We start from the raw sequence: 15926 nt of genomic DNA, 5'->3' as shown, positions 1-15926 counted from the left end.
AATTCTTTGCTTCATGACACACACACAGAGCACTTTGCAAAGGAAACCAGCGACGGGAATTAACACTTGAACACACACACAGCTCAAAAGCTAGAATGCTCCGAGCAGACGCCGACAACCTGTAGGCCCCAAAATTGGCGCCTCTTTCGGTATTTCTTTATTCTTTAGGAGGGTAAATTACAAAGAAGAGTCATGGGAATCCTTCACCTGTATCCCGCAAGATACTACCTGATTTGGCCAAATTTCGGCAACATAACAGCCCCAAAACTTGCACAAAACCAATTCCCCTGCTAGAACTCGCTTGCACGGGCGTATAGCCTCTGATTCCTGCCCAAAAACAGTAAATTCAGCACGCTGTATTTACTGGTTTTTGCCCTGTTTTCAGCCCCAAACAGTCCCCTAACCATCCTCTGCCAGTGGGGCACGATTCCCAATGGTCCTGGCATCCGTATGGCTAAAAAACAGTCAATTTACAACGCATACACAGCGCTGATTTTGCACCTATACGGTGAGGTTATGACCCTCACCGGTGCCTGCTTTGGAGTAGCAGTCAGCTACCCCTGTTCCTGCTCAAGGAGGCTCTTGCCTCACCACAAAAGCATGAACCCACACAACTGTACATCAGTCAAATGAGGAGCCCTCTTGTGGGGCATCACATAACTGCACGTAGGGGGGGGGGGGGGGGGGGGGGGAGCAGTGTGTAGCGTGCAGGGCATCACTCCTAGCACCACACTGTACATAAGAGGGAAAGGAAGCACTCCATAGCTCTTAACCTGTGACAAAAGCTGAAATGAAGTCTCTCTCAGCATAAAATTCAGCGCCCTTTTTTCTGCATGAGGAAAGTCCATGAGAAAATGACGCTCGGCGCATTTACAAGCATTTTCCCGTTTCGGGTTCGCCGCTTAAAAATATCTCAACCGAGGCGTCCGTTGGGCTCCCACTGGTCTTCTGACCATCTATCCTCATTGGGACCGCATCCAAAAATGCAATGTGGCCCAACTGTCGGATACTTTCTGTTGGTAGTCACACCTTGACTTTAAGCCTTTATCGAGTTCACTTCCTAGTATCCACCAACTGGGACCTATATGATCTTGCTCTGAGCCTAGACATCCTCTTACCATACGAATTCCAGTGCCGACCACTTCCCGTCTGCGGGTGAAACTACCGTTCACATTGGCCATACAATGTCCGAGATTTTGCTACTTCAAAAAGAGGGTCTCAAAAATAAAACAAAACCCATTGGAAAGAAACCAACAACTAAAGTTAGCAGTTGCCACGTCCTCGTGACATAGTTAACAGCTGCCACGTCCCCGTGACAATTTCCGCAAAGCATTTGACACAGTGCCCAAAGCTAGATTGATGCGCAGATTACAGCAGACGGGAGTACCCGCAGAGCTCATTTGGGGGGTCATGGCATTATACAAGTCAGTAGTGGGGCATGTACGCACCTCAGAGGGTCTATCCACACTGGTTCACTCCACTATTGGGGTGAAGCAGGGCTGCCCGCTCTCTCCTACTCTATTTGGTATGTATGTGGATGAGGTTTCTGACTACATTGAGAGAGATGGTCATAAAGGTGCACAGCTGGCAGGGACATGGATTCCACTATTGTTATATGCTGATGATATTGTGTTGATCTCCGACTCTCCGGAGGGGATGCAACGTCACTTGGATGCTTTGCATAGGTTTGCCCAGGAAAGTGGTTTGTCCGTCAACCTTGGTAAAACCAAGGTCATGGTATTTAATACCACCCCACAGTGGATCAAGAGGTCAGCGCCCGCATTCACATACGGCCAGGAGACAGTGGAGTATACAGATGCTTACACTTACCTTGGAGTGGTTTTTAGTGGGCCACCATTTTCATTGAGGAGGGCAGCAGAGACTAGATTGACCAGAGCCCATGCAGTATTGGGTAGATTGGAAAGGATGTGTTCACAAGTTCAGTTTCAGGAGCCTCACCAGATCTGTCTCCTTTCGCATGTGGGAACTTCCTAGAGACAGATATGCCCGCCTTGCACTTGAGTCCTCTCGCAGTTAGCCATGCAGGGAGATACAGCATGTTGGTATGGGGAGATGACATCATGGTTTCAAGCGCATGGGTTCAGCATAGACAGATTGCCTCCCTTCTAGACAGTACTCACTGGATGCACCCTCTTTGACTCTTACACAGTCCGAGATCACCAGGCTCATCCGCCAGGACTTGACTCAGCTAGACACCAGAAGAACATGGATACAGCCAGCACAATAGTTGGGCACGAAGATGGCTTTCTACAGAGAGCATCTTCTCCAGCTTACGGAGGATGGTTTTGTGACGAGGCCCAAATACATGGACACCCACTTGTCTCACAAGATACGATGAGCTATTGGCCAAATATGCACATCTTCACACCAGTTGCGGATCGAGACTGGGAGATACAGCGGAGTACCAGCAAAGGCCAGGACATGCTCCCTGTGTGACATCGAGCCTGAGACAGAGTTGCACTACACATGCCATTGCCCCGTCTACTACAAGATACGAGGCCGTTTCCATGGCTTGCTCAGAGAGGGCTTTGGACCACTCTCCAGAGTCATGCGTTACGAGGATCAGAGATGCCTGGGTTTGTTTTTGCTCGAGCTGCGCAGACACACAGAGAGCCTGATGAGAGGAGAGGCTAGCTAGTCTCAGAGACGGATCACAGACTTCTTTAAAGCAACCACTAGACACCCGGAGGAGTTACTACCACAGCAGAGCACACTGATCGACCGAGCGACTGAGCTCGGGAGATCCAGACGCCCACGACTGCGGAGGACTACACAGCATCGACGGAGGCTGCATTAGAGGATTTGGATCACTTTGGCCCGATATGCACGACGCCTGATCAGACTACTTACCATGGATGAGATTGATGAGATCCGCCATCGATGCTGGATCTCTTGTGATCTAGCTATCCCAGCTAGCTGCTTAGCTCACACCTAGCAGTTTAGGATTCCATAGCATTTTATTTTATCATTCTGTCATTTTGTCATCTTGTTACTCTGAATTGTATCAGATCCACCACATTGTAACTTTCTGGTCTCATAGGTCACTTTGGCCTTTTGAAGACGTTAATATAACATTTCATCTCTCTCTCTCTCTCTCTCTCTCTCTCTCTCTCTCTCTCTCTCTCTCTCTCTCTCTCTCTCTCTCTCTCTCTCTCTCTCTCTCTCTCTCTCTCTCTCTCTCTCTCTCTCTCTCTCTCTCTGTGGAAAAAGCATAGCTGACATTCTATTACATGACCCTCCTTGAAGTACCCAAAATGGTGCCTACCCCAAGGGGAAGTAGAAACTGTTACAAGTACACCCCTAGGCACTTACAAGAGCTAGTGCCCAAACTATTAAAACTAAAAATAGTGAAAACATGCCACGTAAAAAAAAGGTCCCTCATAACAAGGGTAGACAGTTCCCTAGCAAATACTGAAGGGTTCGTCTTCCATTTGGTGTTGCTCTCGTCAATCTTGCCGCGTAAGAGCGCGATAGCCTTGCTGGGTAAACCTTCGTAGACATTAGCATTGGCATATCCATCCAATCCGCTCTACAAACATCCATCCAGTTTACGTTTTGTTTCACACAATTCGAGTCGGGGGAGCTGTGAGGATTCTAGGTGCTAATCCTTAATTAAGTACTTAAACTCATGATTAAGACTTAAGAAACTTGAACTGAACTCAGAAACAAGACTCAGAATACTCTGTGTTTGATTGATTGAATGTGTGATACAAGGGCTCCTTATATAGGATACGAATAGACACAAATGAAAAGACGCGTCTCTTGGTGAAGAGACATGACTTTAGATGTAAAGACACATCCTTTCGGTGAAGAGCTACAACCATCGGACGAAGAGTCGCACCCGTAGAGCGAAGGGGTGTGACCAGTCGTCGAAGGAGTGTGGCCTTTGGTGAAGAGACACGTCTTTTGGGCGAAGGGGTGTGACCATCCAAGCGTAGGGGTCCTCCTTGGCATGGCACTTTGCGTATCTGCATCAATGAGTAAGTATTGTAATGTAGTTAAGTCACAAACATGACATTCCCTCCCATTTAAAATGAGAGCCCGTGTCCAAGAAATGACTTCTGATGTTGATAGAACTCTGGAAAAGCATTGAATCTTCGAAAATCTTCAATCTTTGAGTTTATCTGAAGTCTTATTCTTGAATGTTTGCTTCTTTTTGCTTTGACTGCTAAATCCCATGTCATTGCATTATTCAAAGACTTTTTAGAGGCATCTGGCATAATCAGGTTAACTGCAACAAGAGGCTGATCTTCAAAATTCTTCATGCGATGTAAGATTTTTGGTTCAAAATCTTCCAGTAACTGCGAAACATTTGGGGAAGAGGAAATCTTCTCAAGGTACTCTTCAAATGGAGTAACTTCAACTTTAGTAATCACTGGAGAGGATTTTGGCTTGAGACTGTAATCATCTTCCAATAATGAATCCCAAAATTCTTCAGAAACTGTCACTTCATGACTTGCAATTGGCATATCATCCAGTAAAGAATCAAAGAAAGCATAGTCGTCTTCAAACTCGGAATTTGCAACTATCTTCTTATCTTTGTCTTCATCAATTGATTCACGAGAAGTTAATGAATTCAAAAATTCATCAATAATAATATCTGCATCTATATCAGAAATCATATTCTCTTCATAATCCACTCTATCATGTCGCTTGACTAGTACACGTGATGCTTAAATCACTCTTTCCGCATGAGAAAGCCCGTGTAAAGTCAATTCACATCCAACTTTGAACAAATTGATAGTATGTCCTCGAAAGCTAAATGCTGGATCATATTGGAATAACCAATGCTGAACAAGAATCATGTCGTAATAAGATAAAGGCATGACTTCAAAATCCAGTTGATCTGCATAAGTTTGAATCTCGAACTGCAACTGTCGAACTGTCTGATCACAAGTCAAAATTGATCCATTTGCTAATTCCACATCATATAAGTGAGATGTCTTCTGAGTTGGTAAGCCAAGCTGTTGAACTATTTGAGTGCTGACGAAATTATTCGAGCATCCGCTGTCCACCAAAATATTGATGGAGCGACCATTGAGTGTTCCAAGAAGGTTCAAAACTGAAGAATTGCACTGAGCATGCTTCATAAGAATACTCGTATCCTATGAGACACGAATCGTATTGACCACAGATTTTCCTTGTCAAAATTGATCCATTTGCTAATTCCACATCATATAAGTGAGATGTCTTCTGAGTTGGTAAGCCAAGCTGTTGAACTATTTGAGTGCTGACGAAATTATTCGAGCATCCGCTGTCCACCAAAATATTGATGGAGCGACCATTGAGTGTTCCAAGAAGGCTCAAAACTTGTTTTGAGAGAGGCTCCAAAACTGAAGAATTGCACTGAGCATGCTTCATAAGAATACTCGTATCCTCTGAGACACGAATCGTATTGACCACAGATTTTCCTTTATCCTTAGCAAAATCTGGTTATTCAACATTGGATGATGTTTCCGCGTTGGAATTTCTTTTCGAATTAGACGGATTTGGTTTCTTTGGACATTGATACCATCTATGGTCACCATCGCAAATTGTACATAATCCTTCCTTCTTTGAAGTCGAAGATCCATTTGACGAAGAGCAAGCAAAGACGATCTTGGAAAAATCACGTCCTTTACCACAATCAAGTGGAGGAACATGTGAAGAAGATCTGCTTTCAGATTGTCGATCTTGAGAATAGAACCTTGAAGTTGAATAAGGTTGCGTTGCTTGTTGTCTGAACTGAGACTGATGTTGCTGACTTTGGCTATAGCCGTCTCTGCGATCGCGCTGTGAAAAGCGAGCGCTGTTTGAAGATCTGTCACCACGGAGAAAATTCCGTGTAGGGCGCCGATTATCGCCAAGACGCTCCACATAGGCAATTGCAGCATCCAAGGTGGTAGGGTTGTATTTGTGCACATCGTCCTTCACGTTGGGTTCGAGTCCGTCGATAAAACTGTGAAGTTTATCAGAGGGACTAAGAGTCTTTATCTCCAGAGTTAGCCTTTGGAACTCTGTGATGTGCGCTGCGCGGCCAAGGAACCTGTCTGGCTCAGGCGGCGAAGAGAGGACCGGGCATGAAAATCCACATTGGCAGGTTCGAACGCCTTGCGAATAGCACGCCGGAATTTATCCCAAGAAGGTGTGTGTTTACCATCAGCAACCCGTCGTTGCCACCAAAGAAATGTTATGTCCTTGAGCAAAGAACTAGCAAGTGCAACTTTTTTACTCTCAACCAAGTCCGTGTTGGACAAGTAGACCTCCATTTTGAATAGCCATTGGTCCAGCACGCGCTTGTTGCGGCGACCATTGTATGGTTCGGGCAGTTTAACATCCAACTTTTTCTTCTGTGCAGCATTAAAAATTTTATAAAGTAATTGAAGTTCGCGATTGTCTATCTCTTCAATTGGATCTGGTTCGTTTGGTTCGTCCACTGAAGCTTCGGAAGAAGGTGTTGAAGATTTTGCATTAGTAGTTCGAGAAACAACAGGTCGACTTCGAGAAGTGTTTTCCGTGTGCATCTCATCCAAGCGAGTGTGAAGTGATGCGAGGCTTATGGAAAGTGTGGCCATCTGCTCCTTAATAAGGGTGAGGGCATCGTCAAATTGACCACCTCCATCCTGAGAATTTGGCATGGTTACGCCTCAAAAGGAACTCGAACACGTGCAAGTTATGTGAACAGGTTCTGGGACGGGTGCTCCGAGCAAAAACTCTATTCCAAATGGGCTCCGGCTCTAGCGAATCTGGAATTATGATGACTTCGGAGCTCGAGTATCCGATATAATGAGCACTTCGCGTGCAAGAGGGTTTGCTGGTAGCGGGCGAAATCTCTGTCGGAACTTCATCTAAATACGGAAAAGGTATTTAACTGTGTTCCGACGGCATGTAGAGGAGCAGCAAAGAACAAGCACTAGAGGAGAGAGGGGGCAACGTGGAAATCTGTGGCTATGTATGTTTACTTGGCAAATTTAATGTGATAAGGTGCTTTCACATGGGCCTTTTAATTATGGGATTTGGCCGGCCACCTAAACTTTAGAATAGTCAGCGTAAAAATAAAGCTGCCATCGTTAAAATCTGCCCAGCGTAAGAATAAAGGCCAGCCAACGCATAGGAAAAAAAAAACCCAGATCGCTGGTCTTTTTACTCAAGCAGGGTACAGACCAAGGATCGCCAGTGAAAGGGCAGCGCTTGTATGAAGAGGTCTCACGCAAGGGGCGTGCCAGAGAAGGGGCAGCGCCAGCGTGAGAGGGCACGAGTGAAGAGCTGCCCACGCAAGGGTGAGAGCATGTGAAGGGTTGGCTCCAAGGGGTGCACTGCTTCATATGCTAAAGGGTGCAGTGTTTCACTTCCAAGAGGTGCAAAGCTCTGTGATGAAAAGGTGCAGCCACCAACAAAAGCTTGGCTGCTGAATTTCAGCAGTGGTGCAGAAGGGTGCCTGCCAACGAAAGGTTTCCAATAGCGTAATAATCAGCCAGGCCAGCGTTTCAGCGTGCCGCTTGGAGAGGTGCCCCTTGGTGATGTGCTCTACTGCTCGGGAAAAGGTGCGGTGAAAATGCATACTGTACACACGAGCCTTCAGGTATACGCCGTGCACAATTCTCCGAGTACGCGACACACATACTCTGGGTACGCCACACACTCACACACTGCTGTCCCGTTCTGTTTATGCTGCTTTTATATGCGTAGAATTAAATCAGTTGCCTCAGACCATCGGCGAAGAAGTTGAATTCCATCTTTCTTCTGCTTCCATACAACTCCGGGAAAGGGGGGGGGGGAAGAGGGTAGCAGCGAGGGTGAGGGGCTCACAACCTTCGGGTCCCGGGAAAAAATTTGCTCTGATACCACTGTGAGGATTCTAGGTGCTAATCCTTAATTAAGTACTTAAACTCATGATTAAGACTTAAGAAACTTGACTCAACTTAGAAACAAGACTCAGAATACTCTGTGTTTGATTGATTGAATGTGTGATACAAGGGCTCCTTATATCGGAGACGAATAGACAAATGAAAAGACACGTCTCTTGGTGCAGAGACATGACTTTAGACGTAAACACACATCCTTTCGACGAAGAGCTGCAACCATTGGACGAAGAGTCGCACCCGTAGAGCGAAGGAGTGTGACCAGTCGTCGAAGGAGTGTGGCCTTTGGTGAAGAGACACGTCTTTTGGGCGAAGGGGTGTGACCATCCAAGCGCAGGGGTCCTCCTTAGCATGGCACTTCGCGTATCTGCATCAATGAGTAAGTATTGTAATGTAGTTGAGTCACAAACGTGACAATGGCAAAGGTTATTGTTTGCTGATAACCAACAATGGCAACGTTGATCCACATTGCTAAATATTCAAAGTGTCAATGGTGGCCAAAATCACATATTTTTCCGTAGGTATTATCTGCCACTGGAATAATCATTTTCCAATCAAATTTCTTGTCAAGTGCAACGGAAGTGTTTTAAGGATTTAGCTCGGATCTAGTACTCCACACAAACACAAGGTTACTTTGCTTCACTTGAAAAGAGAAACTAAACTAAATGAACGATAGAGACGCACAGAGAGAGAGAGAGAGAGAGAGACCGCATGTCGGGCACCCTCAAGGGGCCCTTTGCTTTGTTGCCAGAGCAAGTACTTGCTTTATTACTTGCACAAAATTTCATAGTCACACGGGACACCCTTTTTTGGGCTTTTCGTCCCCACTTGCCGTCCTGCCCTCTTTTTTACACTAAAAATCCATTTGAGCCCCGTTCCGTGTCCCCTGACGCGTCCCTTGTGACTATGGCACATGCTAAATGCTAAGATGTTGAGATGCTAATGGGTACTTGATGCAGATGCTTGGTACTACTGAGATATTGAAGGGTACTGCGGGCACTTGGTGCTTGGTACTATGGATATTGCTGGTACTAAAGGTGCTATTGAGGTGCTAAGGGGTGCTGCTAGAGATACTTGGTACTACAATGACAATGACGACAACGACAAGGCTGTGGGCTGATCTGATGGCTAAAAACGCTGAGGCTGATGGCTGAAAAACGCCAAATCTATTGGTGCTTCTTGAGAGGCTCTGCTACTGCTCCTCTGCGTTCTACTGGTGCCCAGAGGGTTTCTTTTAATAAATGTCATGTCAAAGTCACTTATTAATAAATGACTTAAGTGACTGTTCATATGCCTTTATGCTTAAGTGACTTAGTTGTGCAAGTGAGGGTATGCAACTATGACGGGCTCGACATGCACGTCCTGCTAGAAGCTCACAAGGTGCCAGGCTAGGTCCCAAGCTAACTATGATTGACGCTAGACTGTAGCATAAGCGTGTCCACGTAGCGCAAGTGAAGTGCGCACGTTACAATTTTCTTCAAAGCAATACAACATCCACCCCCTATGAACTTGCACATTCTCCGACATGTACCAACCTCACAGTATTCTCTTATATCCACAGTATCCTTATAACCTCCTCCACGACATTGAAAACTTGCTCTGTAGTATGTACCGGCCACATGCATCTAAAACCCCAAAGAACCGCCTAGATCAAACTACATCAAGATAAGATGCCATATATGATAAGCAGACTAACTTCCTTACAACCCCATAGAATCTTTAGAACCCTTAAAACCACTTTGAAACTTGTTGCATATTGCAAATCCTTCCAGATCATAGGGCATCATCAAACATACCCATATTCTTGAACACACCTTTGTATACTCATAAAACCATTTAGGCCTTCTTTCTAACATCCATGACCACTTCAACTCTATCCTTGGTAGAATAGCTTCACCCCCTCTAGCTTTCTGACCCACACTCGGTATCCTAAGTTATTTGGTACTCAGGCAACGTCTTGAAAAACATCTTTGTGTGGCACAAAATCTTTAGAACCTCATCCAAAATATGCATAAAATCAATATCATTTGTTCTGAATCACATCTCTCATCGAATTGAGAGAAACCGTTGTTGATAGCTTGAAACCCTTCTAAAGCTTCATTGTCACGTGCACATCTACATGTGGACAAGCTAACTCCTGCTTCTAGGGTGTAGGAAATTCTAGGAAGTGTTCTTCTTGCAGGGGGGTTTGGGAGCCCATCCGGTATTAGTCTTCTTTCTCTCTCTTTCACTCACAAACCTTCACTCGCAGTATCATTCTCTATAGTCTTTTGCACATCTCTCTCATGCAGTAAAAGGAACCTTGAGTACGCACTGAGCACTCATCCCCAGTTATCACCATAAATCACTTCCACTGCACATAACATACATCAAAAAGACTCATAAGCTCTCTCATCAAATTGAGAGAACCGTTGTTGTTCATAGCTTGAAACCGTTGAGAGACAATAGCTTGGAAGATGCGATGAAGACATGGACTGGCATCCAATCTGGTGGATACCTCACCTATGGTTTGGCTCAACTACGATAAGATCCACTGCTACAAGAGAACACCTGCATTGCCCATAACCTTGCAACTATGAGAAGAGAGATCATTGAGGTAGAAAGAGACGGACATTTGAAATTTTGATGAGCTATTGTTGGCTAGTGACAAGGACATAGTTGAAACTGTGTCTACAAGAATGATAAATCCAAATTCTTTCTGTTGAGTGTGGGTTTTCAACCGTCTCAATTATCTCCACTACATAGCGTAGGTTAATTCAGTGTCGTATTGGACATGATAAGAGAGAAGAAGGTTGTTGTTTTCTTCTATATTTTCTTGCATATTCAAGGTTGATTCGGATGTGTACCCTCGTCTACGAATACGAATTGCCCGTCTTCTACCTCTACAACCATTCATCAATAATACAAAAGATACTAGACATGCCCAATTGAGTCAATACCTCTAAGAGTGGAGCTCCACCACTGTCTGTATTCCGAGTTGGGTTTGATGTTTTCCGTTGAGTTTAGTAATGTTGTAGCGATTTTACCGCCTTGTCAAACGACTTGCCAATTTCATCTCCCAACATTGAGTCATAAGAACAGCAGCAAGAAATATTGCATCTCTATCTAAACTACATGAAGGGGCAATAACAATATCCACAAGAACCTTATCAAGCTCTAAAGCAGGAGGGGGCATAGCTACCAAAAAACTAGGAACATCTCTAGGTGAAACCCGAACGATAAGGTCCCTAAGTAACCCAAAAAAACGCTTTCTACCTTTCTCATCTTCTCGTCCTTTTCTTTACTTCTCTCTTCCTAGCTCTCTTTGCCTTCAATCTCCAAGACCCTGTAGATTCTTGTGGAGTCTCATGTCCCCCTTGGCTTGTGTCTATTGTCCACCTGTTCAATATGTCGAAGTGCATGGAAGGTGTGGTGACAAGGGAACATGCATAAGAGAGAGAGTGGCACAAGCCCTGCAAGACACAAACTCTCCTCAAGAGGATACAAGGGCCACAAAATGCCAAAAAAAGGGGAGCTTCCCCTCTAACCATATTGAAACTCAAGGAAAATACCCAACCTACACCCATGAAGCCCCACAATCCATAAATGTGGAAAAAATGGAAAATAGGGCAAATAATTGGACGCCCACCTAAAAGGCCCACAAGTGACCGGCCTGACAAAATCCAGAAACAAGCCCCACATGCCTAGAATCTAGAAAAGCCTCAAAAGGCCAGGCACAGCTACAAAGAAGTCCTCACTCACAAAATCTAGATGGGGAAACCCAAGAGATGACCTCCAAAACTCTAACAAAGCACAATCGACATCCATATGCCTTGCGCTACTACAAATAAAATAATGACACTAGGATCCAAATGAAAAAGACTCAAAAGCGCATCTCCTTAATGTATTATTGCAGGAAAGGGAGAGAAAAAACGAGGCAAATTCTTCACAAGAGAGGGGTGAAAAATCACCCGAAGAGTAAGGGTGTATGCACCATCGGATAGTGATCAACCCTTATTCAACACCACACCCAGACTAATACCAAACCCTAAGATATGCAGTTGGAACTGTGGTAGTCAGCCTAGCAATCTAGCTATAATGGCGAGACCCTCACCTAGAAAGGCGAGAATATGCAAGAGGAAGAGTCTTCATACAAGCCTTCATCATATTGCCACCAATAGAACCCATTCTTTTGTAAATTCATGACATCTATGTTTTTCCCTTCACGAGGATTGTGATACTTTCTGTAAAATGACAGAGTTCATTTTCTTTTCTAATGGAACCTTGGCATACTTACATGGAATATAATGACATGGACGTATTTGATATGTCCTATAGGCCAACTTTGGCCTCTACAAGATGTTACTATAAGTTGCTTCCTTTCTTTGTCCCATTCATTCTCAAGCACACCAGCATATGGAACACCATCCTCTCATCCATTCTCAGGTGCACCAGCAATGTGATCTTCTATCTTACATTAAAGTCTACCATTTCATTTGTCTGCAAAAACAAGCTTCTCTTGAGTTATACAAAAGGTGTAAGCTTGGGGTGCACACGGTTTTATGCCCATTATCGAAAAAATTTGGTTTTGCTGAGAATTTTGTCCCGAAATTTCTGAAAACATTGGTTTATCAGAAATTGAAAATGATAGGCATATTTGAAACTTCATAAAACTCATAGGAAGGGCTCTAAACAACCAAAAGAAGGATCAAGCCACAAGAATATAGTCTTTCATAAGAATATCACACCACAGAGTGACACAGACACAATCCAAAACAATTCCAAATGTAACTTTCCTGTAAACTGTTTCACCGTTCATTTGCAGAAGCAAGTACAGTAAGTCCGGAATATCATTCCTCATCTTACCTGAAGCATGTATGAGCAACTTTGCAAATGCAAATTCAATACGCAGCCAGGGCTAAAGAAGGCAACCAAGCCGTAAAGAGGTAAAGTCTTTAACCCAAGCAGTCTTTAATAAAACATCACACCCCAGACACAATCGACGAAAAAACAATTGTACTCCCAACTTTCCTGTAAATTGCTCAACAGTCCAGCTCAAGACCCGTCATCTTACCCAAAGCATGTATGAGTAACCTACAAATGCAACATCGAACATCCAGCCAAAGCAGCTGAACAAGGTATGACAATTAGAGCCCAAAAGTAAAAGTGGGATCTAGAACTCATTAGGACTCACAACAATGAAGCACTTACCCACACGAATCCAATGATCAAAGGCCAGGACTCCTGATGCTATTGCACGTACTATGCTGTAAAATCTAAAGATCCTCCAAGGAGAGTCTTCATCTTCCTATATAATCGATGTGGTACCCCTATGTTGTTGAACACCCTAACCAATTCATCTGGTCAGTGATGGAGAAACAAGCCATGCCAGTGCCATGAAAGTCAATTGATAATGCCATTCTAAGTCCTACAAGTCATGTAGCCGGAAATCCGTTCTTTTGTCATAGGAGTCATCATGTGGCTATAACACACATAAATCTCCTACTTTCTCTTTTTAAGTTGGGGGCAGATATACACACAGTCTTCTCCTTAACATTTGATTGCAGAGAGTAACTTTGAGGTTCACATTCTGTAAAAGTGAAACCTTCCAAAAAATTGAAACAATACATCTTTGTACGCTGCTGTTTGCTTGAATGATGGAGAAACGATCACATACAAATCTGCCGTCGTTGGATCGTCATTGAAAGAGTCGAGCGAAGTACAGAGCCCCTCTCATAGAGTTACTAAGCCACTGGCAGAATCACATTCGTCTTCTTATCGAGACACGCCAAATTCTGCTTTAAACAGAAAATCAAAAAACGGGCGTCGTCATGAACCAGCAAAAAGATGGAGCTGCAGACGAGAAGAGAATACTTGATCTGCGTCAAACTTAAAAGATTGAAGTTCTGAGACAAACCCAAAAGGAAATGGCGATTTTCACACTGACAAGCAGAGCTTCCCAGAGCCGGGAACAAGAGAGGAAATGGCAGGGCAAGGATCGCCTTCAAGAAGGCCCAGCTCTGGAGTGATGGCGATAAGGAGGAGAGAAAGCACGACACGCGCTACGCTGCGCAGATTAAACACATCACATGTGCCTTCGTCGCCTCAAAATGGGAGAGGGGCCCAAATGCTTGCTTGTTCGCTCGCTTGCTGCTTAATTTGAGAGGGGAATAGTAAGCAAACTCTGGAATACCAAAAGGTTGTGCGCCTACATAACTTATTAGTTAGCTAAATTTAATATGGCGCGTGTGTATGTGAGAGACACATACACACACACACATCCCTCTATGTTGTGTGTGCAATGCTCCACAAAAAGTGTAGGTATTGCTTCTTAAGAAATAAATGACACCAATATGACCCACAAGTAGAATTTAGGTGTTATGCATTCCATCATTTGGAGTGAGCCCTTACACTACCTATGATCACCTTTGAAGTGCTTGAGCACCACCCACAAATACTATTTCCTTGCAAGTCTCCATAAAAAGACGTGTGCCCATCCTTTATACTCCAACCCTCTCTGTTTAGAGCAACCATGATACGCAGTACACAATTCTTTTTTGTTTCATCTAGTTATCCACAGCAAAAATGGATCCAACAACCAAGAATCCTTCATGGTGGTAATCTTGCTAGCTAAGCTACAATCAAATTCTCTCTCTCTCTCTCTCTCTCTCTCTCTCTCTCTCTCTCTCTCTCGTGTTGCCAACCCTAAAATATTTTTACAAGTCTTGTTTTATAAACCCAAGTGCAGCTTCCCTATTAGAAAATGTCTTATATGCAAGTGGCAAGGTAGCAGCCTCTAACATAAACAACTTCTGCAAAGGCCACCATATAAGGAATTTGCAAGGATTTTTAGTTGACACGAATATGCTTTGAATGCTATCAAGCATCTCAATTCTTATGTCGTCTGTGTTGCCCAATGTGTGTGTGTGTGTGTGTGTTTGTGCATGAGAGAGAGAGAGAGAGAGAGAGAGAGAGAGAGAGAGTATTAATTGGCTCTTGACCAACATGCCTAAAAACTATCCTCTACCCCACCTCCAGCATTTTTTGGAGAGAGGTGGATAGAGAGAACACTAAACATCCCCTCCAAGAGCGCACAAATCAAGTTATGCTCTATTCTACTCTTCCATATTTTTGGAGGGTTTTGTTGGCCAAATGCCTTGCAAGATCACAAAATAGCTTAGAGTACCGTTTCTAGTCCTCCTCCTTTTGGAGTCTTTTGAAAAGCAAAATGGAAAAGCATAACCTTTTTTGTTTGTCATTCTTATATTTTGCAACTTTATCTCAAGTCAAGGGCTCATTTTCAAGAGATTGTGTGTGCCTTCTTTTCAGATAGCTTAATACAAAAACCAAAAGCTTTTTTTGTTTGATATTTGATTTGAGCTTTCTTTGCCTTCACTCACAACCCATCATCTCGTCAACCATTGTTGGCTTGCCTTTCTCACCTACTTGTTCATGCTTGTACTCTTTCTCGTCTTCCTTTCAAACTTGAACAAACCAAAGATTTTTTTCTCCTCCTCCCTTTATGATAATTTTTTGAACTCTCTCTCTCTCTCTCTCTCTCTATATATATATATATATATGTGTGTGTGTGTGTGTGTGTGTGTGTGATGGCTTCAACCATCACTATTGGGGGTGAACCTTCCTTATTTTTAATGGAAATTTTGAGAATTTTAACCAAATTGAAACTTTGAATTAAATCGCATAAATTAACTTTTAGAATTGGTTTACAGAGCCAATCTATACTATTATAAAAAGGGGAGGGATTTTGGGCCTCTTAACACATGGCGACAGCTCCTCGATCCGGCATGTGTGCTATGTAGCACCCAACGCTCTCTCTCTCTCTCTCTCTCTCTCTCTCTCTCTCTCACACACACACACACACACACACAGACAAAGGCCGCTAGCCAGACTAGTTTTGATAAGGATTGATGTTTTATCAATTAAAAGAAATCGAGACATGAAATCCGCATTTAACTTGCCCTTTTAAAGAATGACATATACAAGATTTCTTGGCAATGCACTCTTTAAATTAGAAGTCCTTGCATTGGGCCTTGAGTTTGATGTCCCAAATTCAAGTCTTATTTG

At 43.7% G+C, this 15926-nt stretch overlaps 1 protein-coding gene across 6 annotated transcripts in view; it reads right to left on the bottom strand.

Moving 5' to 3' along the window:
• Positions 1–14096, bottom strand: part of LOC147460612 (uncharacterized) — a 64985-nt gene extending 50889 nt beyond the window's left edge. The window contains exons 1-4 of one of the 6 annotated variants that reach the window (XM_086508139.1): positions 13759–14095; positions 13519–13636; positions 13053–13188; positions 12916–12970 (exon numbers count right to left, since the gene is read on the bottom strand). The gene's annotated coding sequence lies outside the window, so the exon portion shown is untranslated. Of the gene's footprint in view, positions 1–12138; positions 12291–12915; positions 12971–13052; positions 13189–13469; positions 13637–13758 lie in introns of those variants that run through there. The other 5 variants (XM_086508181.1, XM_086508144.1, XM_086508134.1 and 2 more) reach the window with 5 other exon arrangements.
• Between the last annotated feature and the right edge of the window lie 1830 nt (positions 14097–15926).

Source organism: Adiantum capillus-veneris, chromosome 3 (assembly GCF_014529385.1).
Source record: "Adiantum capillus-veneris isolate H3 chromosome 3, ASM1452938v2, whole genome shotgun sequence".
Lineage (NCBI taxonomy): Eukaryota > Viridiplantae > Streptophyta > Polypodiopsida > Polypodiales > Pteridaceae > Adiantum > Adiantum capillus-veneris.
This window is presented reverse-complemented; position numbering and strand designations above follow the sequence as displayed.